Raw genomic sequence first — 12,057 nt, 5'->3', positions numbered from 1 at the left:
GTGTGGTTATTACAATTATGTACGTATCTAATAAGAAGTGACCAGGATATTATACAATATAAGTATATATGTATAAAATATATTTATATAGAATATTTATACATACATTTATATATATATATATATATATATATATATATATATATATATATATATATGTGTGTGTGTGTGTGTGTGTGTGTGTGTGTGTGTATATTATATACACGCGTGACTTTTTTGTACTCAAATATTAAGCCACAAACATCACTTAATATCGAATTCACTGTAACTTACATCCAAGGAAATTATAACTGATAATTGTGCAGAGTCGATATCTTGATAGCCGAATGGGCAAGTCGAACGTCTATTACTGTAACTAAACCCAAGGCCCAGATTCGAATCCTGGCCGGGGCAGATGTGCTAATCGGTTATAACTCCTCTTACGTGTACGTCACTCTCAAGGTATGGTGACTTCGATATAGAGGATATTTGTAGTTTAAATATATATATATATATATATATATATATATATATATATATATATATATATATATATATATATATATATATATATATATATATATAACAGTGGGCCTAGCAACACACTGGCCTCGTGTCATAGGCGTTGGGACCTGTCCCCCACTGGCTGTTGGCCTAGGAAACAGGAGATCAACGCCTGCCCTATGAGCCTACAGAGCCCCGTGAGGACTTTAACCTTTTTAACTATGTATATTCACAATCAAGATGGCCCTCCAGCCTTAATAAAGATGTATGTTTGCATTATAAATTTTATCAGAAAATCTGAAAATGTAAAGTCAGACGGGTGAGTTGGTAAGAAAGATTTAAAAAAATTTTTCTGGTAAATGGGTGTATTCTACACAGATCATTTCTATCTTGGTCTTGGCGAGACAGTAAAACGTGGATATGTTTCTGGAGGTATTTTCTCGCTTAAAAGTGATTTTGATTAACATTCCGTTAAAACACCATTAAGGCTTAAGGGTGTGAGTGAGGAATGCGGATAACGTAACATTTGGAACCCCTGTTGATTGGCGACTTCAGTCCTCTGTGTGCTAAATTAAAATGAGCGTGCGTCGTGTTTTGAATTTAAAGTGGTATGGGAAAGGAATAACAAAGGATACGGTACCAGCCTTATGTAGCTGGGTAGGAAGATTTTAAACGTTTATATAATGAGACCTTAGCTTTGGCCTTTAGGGGTCAACTTTGTACCCAGTTAATAGGCATTTTAGTTTGAAATAGGTCACACAGATATTTAGCCAGCTGCGAAGCATTTCGGTTAAAAAATTTGGGAACCAATCTTTGTCCAGTAATGGTGCTCTTATTTATAAAGTGGATTACTATTTTAATGTACCATATGAAAGTCATACCTAAATCATTTTGCCTGGTATAAATAACTTAATCCACCAAATTTACCTGACCTTGACCTTTAATCTGTGGTCGATTTTGTGCATAACAGGAAGTAGGCAAACGGGACCAAAAGCATAACAGTTTTGGCGAAGGTTAAACCTTCCATGAAATGATATACAGTTGTAATGTGAAAGTGACTGTTATTTCTTGAATTAAAATTTTCGTCATATTTTTTAGAAGTGTGATTAACATACTTAAAGTCATTCTTATTTGTTCTCGCTACCTTTTTACTTGTATTTTCAACGCTACATAAAGTCATTCATACCCTTGTACTTGTATTTTCAACAATACATGAATCCATTCATATTTGTTCTCGCTAGTTTTTTACTTGTATTTTCAACACTGCATAAAGTCATTCATATATGTTCTTGATACCTTTGTACTTATATTTTCAACAATGCATAGAATCATTCATATTCGTTCTCGCTACCTTGTTACGTGTATTTTCAATAATACATAGAATCCATTCATATTTGTTCTCGCTTACCTTTTACGACTGATATTTTCAACAATACGTAGAGTCGTTCATATTTGTTCCCGTTACCTTTTTACCCTTATTTTCAACAATGTGCCTTTTGCACTAAGAAAAGAAAAAGGACACAATGAGCACTGCCACATTCACACATTAACTGCAGAATTTCAGATACACCCCTGTGCAGAAATGTACCACGCTCTATAATAAGAAGATTCTTACACGTACGCAGAAAGCTCATATTGAGCGTTTAGAAGATTTTTGCTTTTGGCTTTTGCCTCATATTGTGAAGCTCTCATAATATATTAATTGCCATAAATGACCGTCAATAGCTAATACTGAGTTGAAAGGTGTTCGCGAGCAAATGTGCCTCGCTGTCGAACTCCTCAGTTCCAGAGGTTCTTTATTCCTAAAATCGTTGGACTGTGGAACGGTCTACCTCGAATTCTTCGCGTTTTTTTGCATTTTGTGCAAAAGAAAAAAAAAAAAATATATATATATACAGTATATATATATATATATATATATATATATATATATATATATATATATATATATATATATATATATATATATATATATATATATATATATATATATTTTTATATATGTATATATACTTTATATATGTGGTCGTTGAGTAATTTTTTCGTAATTTTACCTAATTTCTTGTGTATGGATATTCTGCAGAACCTTCACTTCAGTTTGTCCGCATCTTGAGTAGTGAAAATAATGATAATTTCATGAGGAATAAAAATAAAGATTTGACAGAACCGACGTCAAACAAGGTGCAAGCAACTGAGACTGAGGTTTCATTGCTTGGGAGGATGGTACAGGGACGAGTTAGTCAGGGTCTAGACCGAGACCTGCAGAAGAGAGATTCCTTATAGGTCTTGGTGACTTCGAGTTGTAGTCGATTTGCCGTTGGCGTCGATCGGTACGCAAGAATGCGAGATTATGGCTGGTAATTGTAGGTTGACAGTTAAATTGGTCCTGTCTTTTCCCCTCGCGACACGAGTTATACATTTCATCTTTGAGATGTGATTGCAATTGTGGAGTATTTGACGCCTGTCAAGAAGAGGATCCTGTCTTGAGCTTGCTCCGTTGCTCTAGGATGAAGGTTCTGCCTGGTATTGGGTTGTTGTCTTAATTGTCACTTGTTTCACGCTGGTTCGTCTTAGTGCGTGTCATTAGATGAGGAGCCTACTTAAAGTGGTTTATACCCTGTATTTGGTTGTGTTTCGTTGGGAGTTTGAGACTTCGTTAGCATGATACAAATACTTGAAAAAACTGGTTTTAAAATTGTCCCTAGTTGGTATGTACGGCCCTGAAACATTTTGAGTATGCATATTCTGAATAGTTTCGATTGCTCTTCTAATCCTGCTATATTTCACGTTGGTGCTTTTGTTCGTTTTGAGTTGTTACTTGATTTATCTGGATGTGGCAGCCACCGTGATATATTTTCGAAAGGAATTATTTTTTCTTATTTTAGTTTTCATCCTCATGCATCCTTCATGTACTTGCTTCGTCCCTGAACACAAAATAATGCGTAAAAATTGCTGGTCATTGTGAGATCGCTACTAACTTCTACAATTTCTGACTGTTTGCTTTAGATCAGCGCAGCTCTAGTTTATGCATTGAAAAGTGATATGATATTCTTAAGAAGACATTAGTGGATATAGTTGCATGCGTTGCAAAACATAGCACATGGAGGAATGGGATCAGGGAAGACGAGATGTCGCGTTGTTTTGCTCTGTGTAAGAAGCAGATAATTTATTGAGTGAATATTTTGGTGTCACGCTCAGTGAGAAGCAGGACTTTGATTGATTTGCTCAAACCTCTGAGACTGTACATTGAAGGATCCCAAGATGTCATATGGAGTTTTGTTGTCTGATGAAGAAAAGGAGAAAGAGCTGCACAAGGGTTTTGTGCTGAATGTGGAACGGAAGTAAGAAAAAACAAATAGATAAAAGAAGCTTGAAAACCATCATCTAGTATCCATCATCTGGGAGTGAGACTGTGAATATTCAGGCCTGAAAACAATCGCCCGCAGTACAGAAATGTGCCGTAAGAAAATTTAGAAATGAGACTGTGAATATTCAGGCCTGAAAACAATGGCCCGCAGTACAGAAATGCGCCATAAGAACATTCAGGAAAGTTCTCACTGAAGAATATCAGTTACGGTAATTCAAGTCATCGTGTGTCTAGCAGGGACATTTATTTTAACACGTTGCTGCTTTCGATCTCTGTAGGCGGTTGGGAATGGCAACCAGATGTCCTTTTCAAGCTCAAGTCTAATTGGAAAGTTACTTAGAGGCTGTCACAAGCAGATTACAAGCACAAAGGAAAAAGCAGACCATTGCTTATGAAAATATGAGCTAGTTCATCCACCCGATGCACGATTAGCCTTCTTGAAGCGAGTCAACAATTCGTCTAGATTTTGTTTTCTTTTACTTACGTTTAACCTTGATTCAAGAGAACTGTAACAAAAAGAATCACGAAACAAAAAACTTTTTAAATTTATGCGAAGGAATGGCAGACACACCTCTTGAAGGATGGAAGACTTTAAATCAGGAAAACCGGCCCAGGAAGAAAGTACCAACGCCTGCCAATATTTGAAAATGCTAAGCCACAAATAATTCGTTAATATTGTTCTTATTGCTAAGGTGAAGTGAATTCGATATTAGTGTGTAATGTAAGGCTTAACATTTGGACACACACGCACACATATATACACAGTATATATGTATATATACTGTATATATGCGCGTGTGTGTGTACGTGCGCGCACGCGCTTTTGTGCTGTCTTTTTCTTAGGCGCTTTTGACGACTAATGTTATACGACAGCACTTCAAATTTCATGTACCTCTTCTTATCTTCAGGGCTGTTGCATTGTTTATCTATATATTATTCAGTGCCGACAGCTGTTTCAGTCATTAACTCGTGACCATCATCATGATAAGCATGGATGCCTTAACTGACTGCAGCTCTCAGCTCATGTTTGCTAGGGTTGTGGTTTGCGGTATCAAGAAAAGGGTGTGGTTAGCAACATTATCCTTTAAGGGTTGCTGAGAAACTGTGAGGGTGCATGTACCTGTTGGTGGCATCCCCACCACTAAAGAAAAGGAATACTTTTAAGCATAACTGTTCCATAGTGCAACTGCGAGCTTTCCCTTCTGTTATACCTTTAAAACCTTTACTCTCAACTTCACTTTCAGCGCTGAATGACCTCATAGGTCCCAGCTCTTGGCCTTTGGCGTAAATTCTATATTCCAAAAGAACCTGGACCGATTGCAAATGCGTATGTTGCAGTTGACTACTACAACAGAACGCTCGACCCTATTCCACGCACAGAATCACTCTTTAATTCCACCTATAAAAAGCCGTTATATTTTTTGCAGTAGATAACACGAAGCTCGCTTTACAGTATCGCTTACTGCATGTGTTTATTGCTAAGGCCTCTCTGGCCTCCGGGGGAAGGGATCGAGAGCTTAAGTTGCAATTAAGCGCCCCCGTGGTGTGGAGGAAAAGGGATTCTTCTGGCGCTTAACTTGTCATCAATTGTAATGTCACACGAGGAAGCGCAAAAGGGAGTTTAATGTCTTAGTTACGGATCTTGTCGTGGATGAAATTGTTTTCTCCGTTTTCTGTGTTTTCTAGCAATTGTCTGGGAATCAGTTACTACCCTGAAACAGTTCGCCTGGTGTTTTAATATTTTGTATAAATTTTTATCTATTTATTTATTAATTTATTCATTTATATTTTTTTCTTTTGTAATAACTGGTCTCTTCCTTCTGTATTTCCTATTATCTTTCGAAATGTCTTTCAGTTGAACACCATATTATTTGGGAGTTTGAATTTCAAGTCAGTCTCCCCTGTAGGCTTGTTCCATATGAATTCGAGTTTATATTCTGAACAATGATAAGAGGTTTAAATGCGTTTTTTAAGTGGTTTGGTAACGTTTCGAAATGATTGTGGAGCGAGGTTGCTCGTCCTTTGCTCTTTTCTATACCCTGGGCAGCCTACCCACTGTCAACTAACTAATGGGTATTGTGCTTCATTCATGAATTATATTTTCTCTATATAGATTTCGTTTTCACTTTCAGAATTGAATTGACCTGGTCGTTTACGTAACTGGCTAATCCTGATAAAAACTTGTTTGGTAAAAAAAAAACTTTGCATATAAAATTTGTATATCCTAAATAGGTATTTAGAATTGCTTTCGATATCGAATATGCCATCGGTTACATAACTACTTCATTCTATTTCAAGATGATGATCTTTGTAGTCCAGAATTCGTTGCTGATGTCTTAAGCACTAGTTTGTTTTCAGGAGGTGTTTTGACCAACACTTGCACATTTGTAATCTGACATCGTCGCGGATACTTTTCCTTTACCGACAAAGTCTGGAATTCTCTCGGAGCTTCTTTTCTCCCATACCTCTTAAGTATTAACTATTTAAATGGGCAAGCTTATGGCTTCCTTTGTACCTTGGCTTAATAGCGGTATTAGATCACCAAAGAAAATATAGGAAAATATAGTAATGTTAAGCCGCCAAAAAATGATCCTAGGACTGAAAATATTTTCTTGTTGCCCCATACACCTTAGTCCTCGTAAGGCTGTCAAACGAGCACCTTTTGGTATCAGTATAGAAGCAGCCTTTACTGCCGGCAGAATCGAAGTCTCGCATTTTAATGATGAAAATACTTTGGTTTCCTGGTCTACAGTCTGAGGGCAAGAATATAAAAATAAATAAATAGATAAATAAATAAAAAGACTTAAAGTTCGTTTGGCTTCGGTTTTAAAGCTCTCCTTCGTGATGTCGCGACTGATTTGCAAAGACTGAGTTATTGTTTCAAGATGTATATAATCCTTCTTGAAGATGCTGGCCATACTTACGCATCGAATGACTGATAACATAATAATTTTTCCGTAGTGTACAACAAACAACAATAAGTTGTACACTATGGAAAAATGATTGTGTTTTGTCATTCGATGCGTAAATATGGCCAGCATCTTCAACAAGGATTATACATCTTAAAACAATAGCTTAGTCTTCAGTTGCGACATCACGAAGGTGAGCTTTAAAACCGAAGCTAAACAAACTTTTAAGTTTTTTTTTCTTAGTATTCTTGCACTCAGACTTTAGGCCAGGAAACCAAAGTATTTTATTGTTGTTTGGCTTTTTGTTTTCGATCAGTTTTTGAAGTATGATTGTTTGCCATTGCTTGTCATAACGTTGCTCTTGAAGACTGTTTAAACATTATTATTAATACAGTTATTGTTAACCTTCCCTTAATACTGAAATATGTTCATACAGGAACAAAGTAAAAAACAGATCCGAAAGATACGGAAAAGTGAAAACTGGAAGTGGTACAAACATTTCAGTTTCATTTCCTATTCCCTCTTAGTTATCTATTTATCACCTTCTTCTCCTATGACTGTCTCTCTCTGCAGGCAGATTTCCCTTAGGAACCCTCTTGGGTTTATAGTCTGATGACTGTCCATAAGGGTTTTCAGCTGAAGATTGCAAGAAAGAAAAGAAGGTTGTAAATGACAAAAAATACAGGATTGGCTGACAAAAGTGCCAGTCTTGCAGCCGAGAAAGAAAAGGAAGTAATATGCCAAGGGCATAATGAGGAATGAAGTGAAGAACAGATGATTGTGACGTTTCTATTTGCACTTTCGCTTTATGATTTTCTCTTGGTTTCGAAAGTACTGAACCGGTTGTCAGTTTTTAGTGGTAGGGGAGCCATTATTAGTTCGTAAAGAAGGAAAACTTGGACCCTGTAGAAAAGCAGTACAAAAAAAGAGGCAGTTCTTTGTAAGTATTTTTTTTTTTTTTACTCCGAAGAGTGAAGTAATAAAGAGTGAGTTCAGTTACATTTGCATCAATATATAAAGCACTATTTTACGTCGTTTGAAATTTGAAGTTACTTTAATACGTTACTGTAAATAAAAAAAAATGTATGCTAAAGCTTGTGTTACTGAAATGACTATCCATGTGTAAATAATTTTCTACTTTTTTATTAAGATTACTAGGCATACTCGGAGAGTATAGCGCTATGCGAATGCATTCATCATATTAAACAGTACATAAAAACGCACTGTGAATCCACAAATTTTTTTGTATGTAATATAAACGGTCTCTCGGTAATTCGGTTTTTTTACTACAGTAGGGACGCTTGTAGATAATGTAATTGATTAATAATTATGCATCATTTAACAGCATCATCTGAAACTTTGAGGAGGCGGAAATCACACGGCTTTCTGCACCTATTTAATCAGTCACTTCGAGTTGAGTCAAGAGGTTTCGACGTGCTAAAACGGTCTTCCGCCTAATTAGATCCTTTCAATATTCTCTCTCTCTCTCTCTCTCTCTCTCTCTCTCTCTGGAGATGCACAACACTGGTAGAGCTCTCTCTCTCTCTCGCTCTCTCTGCCTCTCTATGGAGATACGTAACACTGGTAGAGCTCTCTCTCTCTCTCTATGGAGATGCGTAACACTGGTAGAGCTCTCTCTCTCTCTCTCTGCCTCTCTCTGGAGATGCGTAACATTGGTAGAGCTCTCTCTCTCTCTTGGAGATGCGCAACACTGGTAGAGCCTTATGGCGTACAATGCAAGATGGCTGGGCGAGGATTTCCCATCAGTCTTCAGTGGATGGCCTGGGTCGGATGTATTTTATATCAATCTCTTCATCCTCCGGCCGTATCGAATTGTGTGACATTCGTCTCCTTAAGCGGTTCTACAACCGAGGCTGGTGTCCTCTTGGAATCTCGGCTGTTTGTTTAGCGTAAGCTGAGGAAGTCAGCACACAAGATGCGAGAGGCAACTGGGTAAGCCAACTGATTGCTGATGGTTTTTCTGCTGGTGGTGATGTGTTGTTATTATTATTATTATTATTGTTATTTTTATTATTGTTATTATTAATTGAGGATGGCTTACGAGGATTATTATTATTATTATTATTATTATTATTATTATTATTATTATTATTATTATTATTATTCTCTGAGGATGACTTAAGAAAGTTATTATTATTATTATTATTATTATTATTATTATTCTCTGAGGATGGCTTAAGAAAGTTGTTATTATTATTATTATTATTATTATTATTATTATTATTATTCTCTGAGGATGGCTTAAGAAAGTTATTATTATTATTATTATTTATTATTATTATTATTATTATTATTATTATTATTATTATTATTATTGTTGTTGTTGTTGTTGTTTTTGTTATTTTAGAGTGTTTTGTACGTAGTTTACTTAGCACTGATCTACCACCACGACTCTTATAAAATGCCTTGTATTTAAATTACGCAGATTCCTTTCTTTGAATTAAATCAACTTAAATTTTAAGATAGTGCTGGTTTTAAGTAGCTAAAATAACCGAGTATAGATGTTAATTTTCCGTATGAAATTGTTTAAAATCCCATGAACTTAATAATTTGGCTCCTCTTGATTATAAAAAAACTGTAAATTTGGTATGCAAATTATTATATAACACAGGCAAGAGGTCATCGTTAATTCTCTATAAAATCTTACAAAAGAATATCTCCGTAGGGAGGCAGTGCCGTCAGTGCACGTCATGCGGTGCACTGTAGGCAATACTTAAGGTTCTTGCAGCATCTCTTCGGCCCCTAGCTGCAACCTCTTTCATTCCTTTCACTGTACCTCTGGTCATAATCTCTTTTATCCATCTTACTTTCCACCCTCTCCTAACAAATTATTCATAGTGTAACTGCGAGGTTTTCCATTCTGTTACACCTTTCAAACCTTTACTTTCAATTTCCGTTTCAGCGCTGAATGACCTCATAGGTCCCAGCGCTTGGCCTTTGGCATAAATCCTGTACTCTATTCTATTCTATTCTACAAAAGAATGTAAATACTAAGAATGAAACTAGCTACAAAATCATCCTGTACAAAGCATTTTTCATTTAGTTTCAAGTGGAACATTGGTATGTACCTGTCAAGAAAAGTGATTCTACAGTTCCCTAGCATCAAGAAAGGCGAATTTTGTAAACCGGGAACAGAAGCAAGCCTTTAGTACTAACAGTCAGATAATCTTCTAAAAAGAAGAAGAGAGGAACATTGTCACCTTGCGGGACTCTGTGACATAACCACTATCCAATATCTTTAACGTTTTTTCTTAAGGGGCTCGTCTCTATCACTCGGCTACGACAAGGACTGTTGAGTCCATTTGACTAGAGAGATCTCAAGTCAAGGATTAGGTTGCATTAGCTTTGCTTCTTAGCTCGAGGTGTGTTTCGTTCATTTGCTTCGATCTTTTATCGGTCAGTGATTATTTTCATTGCTCAGCAATCTTCTCTTCCTTTCGTTTTTCATTTAGTACTTCGTTCTTTTGCCTCGATCTTTTACTTGTCGGTTCTTATTTTCGTCTTTCAAGAATCTTCTCTTCCTTTCCTCTTTCATTTGCTTCGATCTTTTTTATGTCAGTGATTATTTTTCTTGTTCAGTAACCTTTTCTTCTTTCATTTTGTATATGCTTCGATCATCTGCTTCGATATTTTCTGTGTCAGTTCGGATTTTGCTTGTTCAACAGCTTTTTCTTCCTTTCCTTTTTCATTTGCTTTGTTCATTTGTTTCGGTCTTTTAACTATCAGTTCTTATTTTGCTTGTTCAGTAACCTTCTCTCCCTTTCCTTCTTCATTTTCTTCGATCTTTTACCTGTCAGTTTTTTTCTCGTTCAAGGACCTTCTCTTCCTTTAATTTTCATTTGCTTCAGTCTTTTATCGGCCATTTCTTATTTTCCTTGTTCGACAACCTCCTCTTCCTTTTCTTTTTCGTTTGCATCGTTCATGTGCTTCGGTCTTATATCTGGCAATTCTTATTTTCCTCGTTCAAGAACCTTCTCCTCTGCGGCCTTTCCTTCTTCTTCTTCTTCTTCTTCTTTTACATATTCAGTTTGTTCTCTCTTTTTTTCGGTTTTTAATCATCCTCTGCTTTTGACGCATCACCACCAACCATCGGCATCATTTTCATCTTCTTTCCGGAATATCTTGAGAAAAGATTTCTCCCGCTGCATTTCCCTTCCGGCCGGTCCAGTTTCTGCAGTTTCTCCTCACTGACGTCACTTCGCACGAATACATTACCATTCCCCGTAGGGGGATAGTGCACCTCATGCGGCGCACTGTAGGCATCACTTAAGGTTCTTTGCGGCGGGCCTTCGGCCCCTAGCTGCAACCCCTTTCGTTCCTTTTACTGTACCTCCTTTCATATTCTCTTTCTTCCATCTTACTTTCCACGCTCCCCTAACAATTGATTCATAGTGCAATCGCGAGGTTTTCCTCCTGTCACACCTTTCAAACATTTTACTGTTCATTTCCGTTTCATAGGTCCCAGTGCTTGGCCTTTGGCCTAAATTTTATATTCAATTCAACACATTACCATTCGTCAGAGGGCATTCTTAAAATAATGTGTTATTCGCCGGTGCGTCATCGTTTATAGGTTCTGAGACAATAATCACCTTTATTATTCTGCTCGCTCGGCTTCTTACGCGCGTCGTGCTTTTATCATTCAGTAGATTGCTCCTTAGGAATTCCATAAACAACAACTGAGAGAGAGAGAGAGAGAGAGAGAGAGAGAGAGAGAGAGAGAGAGAGAGAGAAATTGTTATGAACAAATGATGGAGATATACATAATTATATATATGTGTATATATATATATATATATATATACACACATATATATATATATATATATATATATATATATATATATGTGTGTGTATATATATATATATATATATATATGCATTTATTAAATACAATATCAGGATGCTAAAACATACCTGCCATTGCTAAAATTGACTTAAAAATTATACTTTTATTCACAAATATGCAAACATACTTTATATATATATATATATATATATATATATATATATATATATATATATATATATATATATATATATATATATATATATATTATGTAATATGTATAATGTATGTTTGTATATTTGTGAATAAAAACATCGTTTTGAAGTCAACTTTAGGCATATTTTAGCTCATCAGGAAAACTTAAATGTCGACGGGGAAAGGAAACGGTGGCGGGGGGGAGGGGGGTTACGATGAGAGGGGAGCTGACAAGCAGAAAAGTTGACACACCTTATTACCTAGATCATTTTTTCATGAATGAATGCATCGACTGT

At 36.1% G+C, this 12,057-nt stretch overlaps 2 protein-coding genes across 5 annotated transcripts in view; one reads left to right on the top strand and one right to left on the bottom strand.

Annotated features, from left to right (window-relative positions):
• Positions 1-12,057, top strand: part of LOC136828830 (WD repeat-containing protein 44) — a 200,460-nt gene that overhangs the window by 2,748 nt on the left and 185,655 nt on the right. The window lies entirely within an intron of this gene.
• Positions 1-12,057, bottom strand: part of LOC136828833 (potassium channel subfamily K member 16-like) — a 116,620-nt gene that overhangs the window by 17,825 nt on the left and 86,738 nt on the right. The gene's annotated exons all lie outside the window — the stretch shown is intronic.

Source organism: Macrobrachium rosenbergii, chromosome 43 (assembly GCF_040412425.1).
Source record: "Macrobrachium rosenbergii isolate ZJJX-2024 chromosome 43, ASM4041242v1, whole genome shotgun sequence".
NCBI classification, from domain to species: domain Eukaryota; kingdom Metazoa; phylum Arthropoda; class Malacostraca; order Decapoda; family Palaemonidae; genus Macrobrachium; species Macrobrachium rosenbergii.
This window is presented reverse-complemented; position numbering and strand designations above follow the sequence as displayed.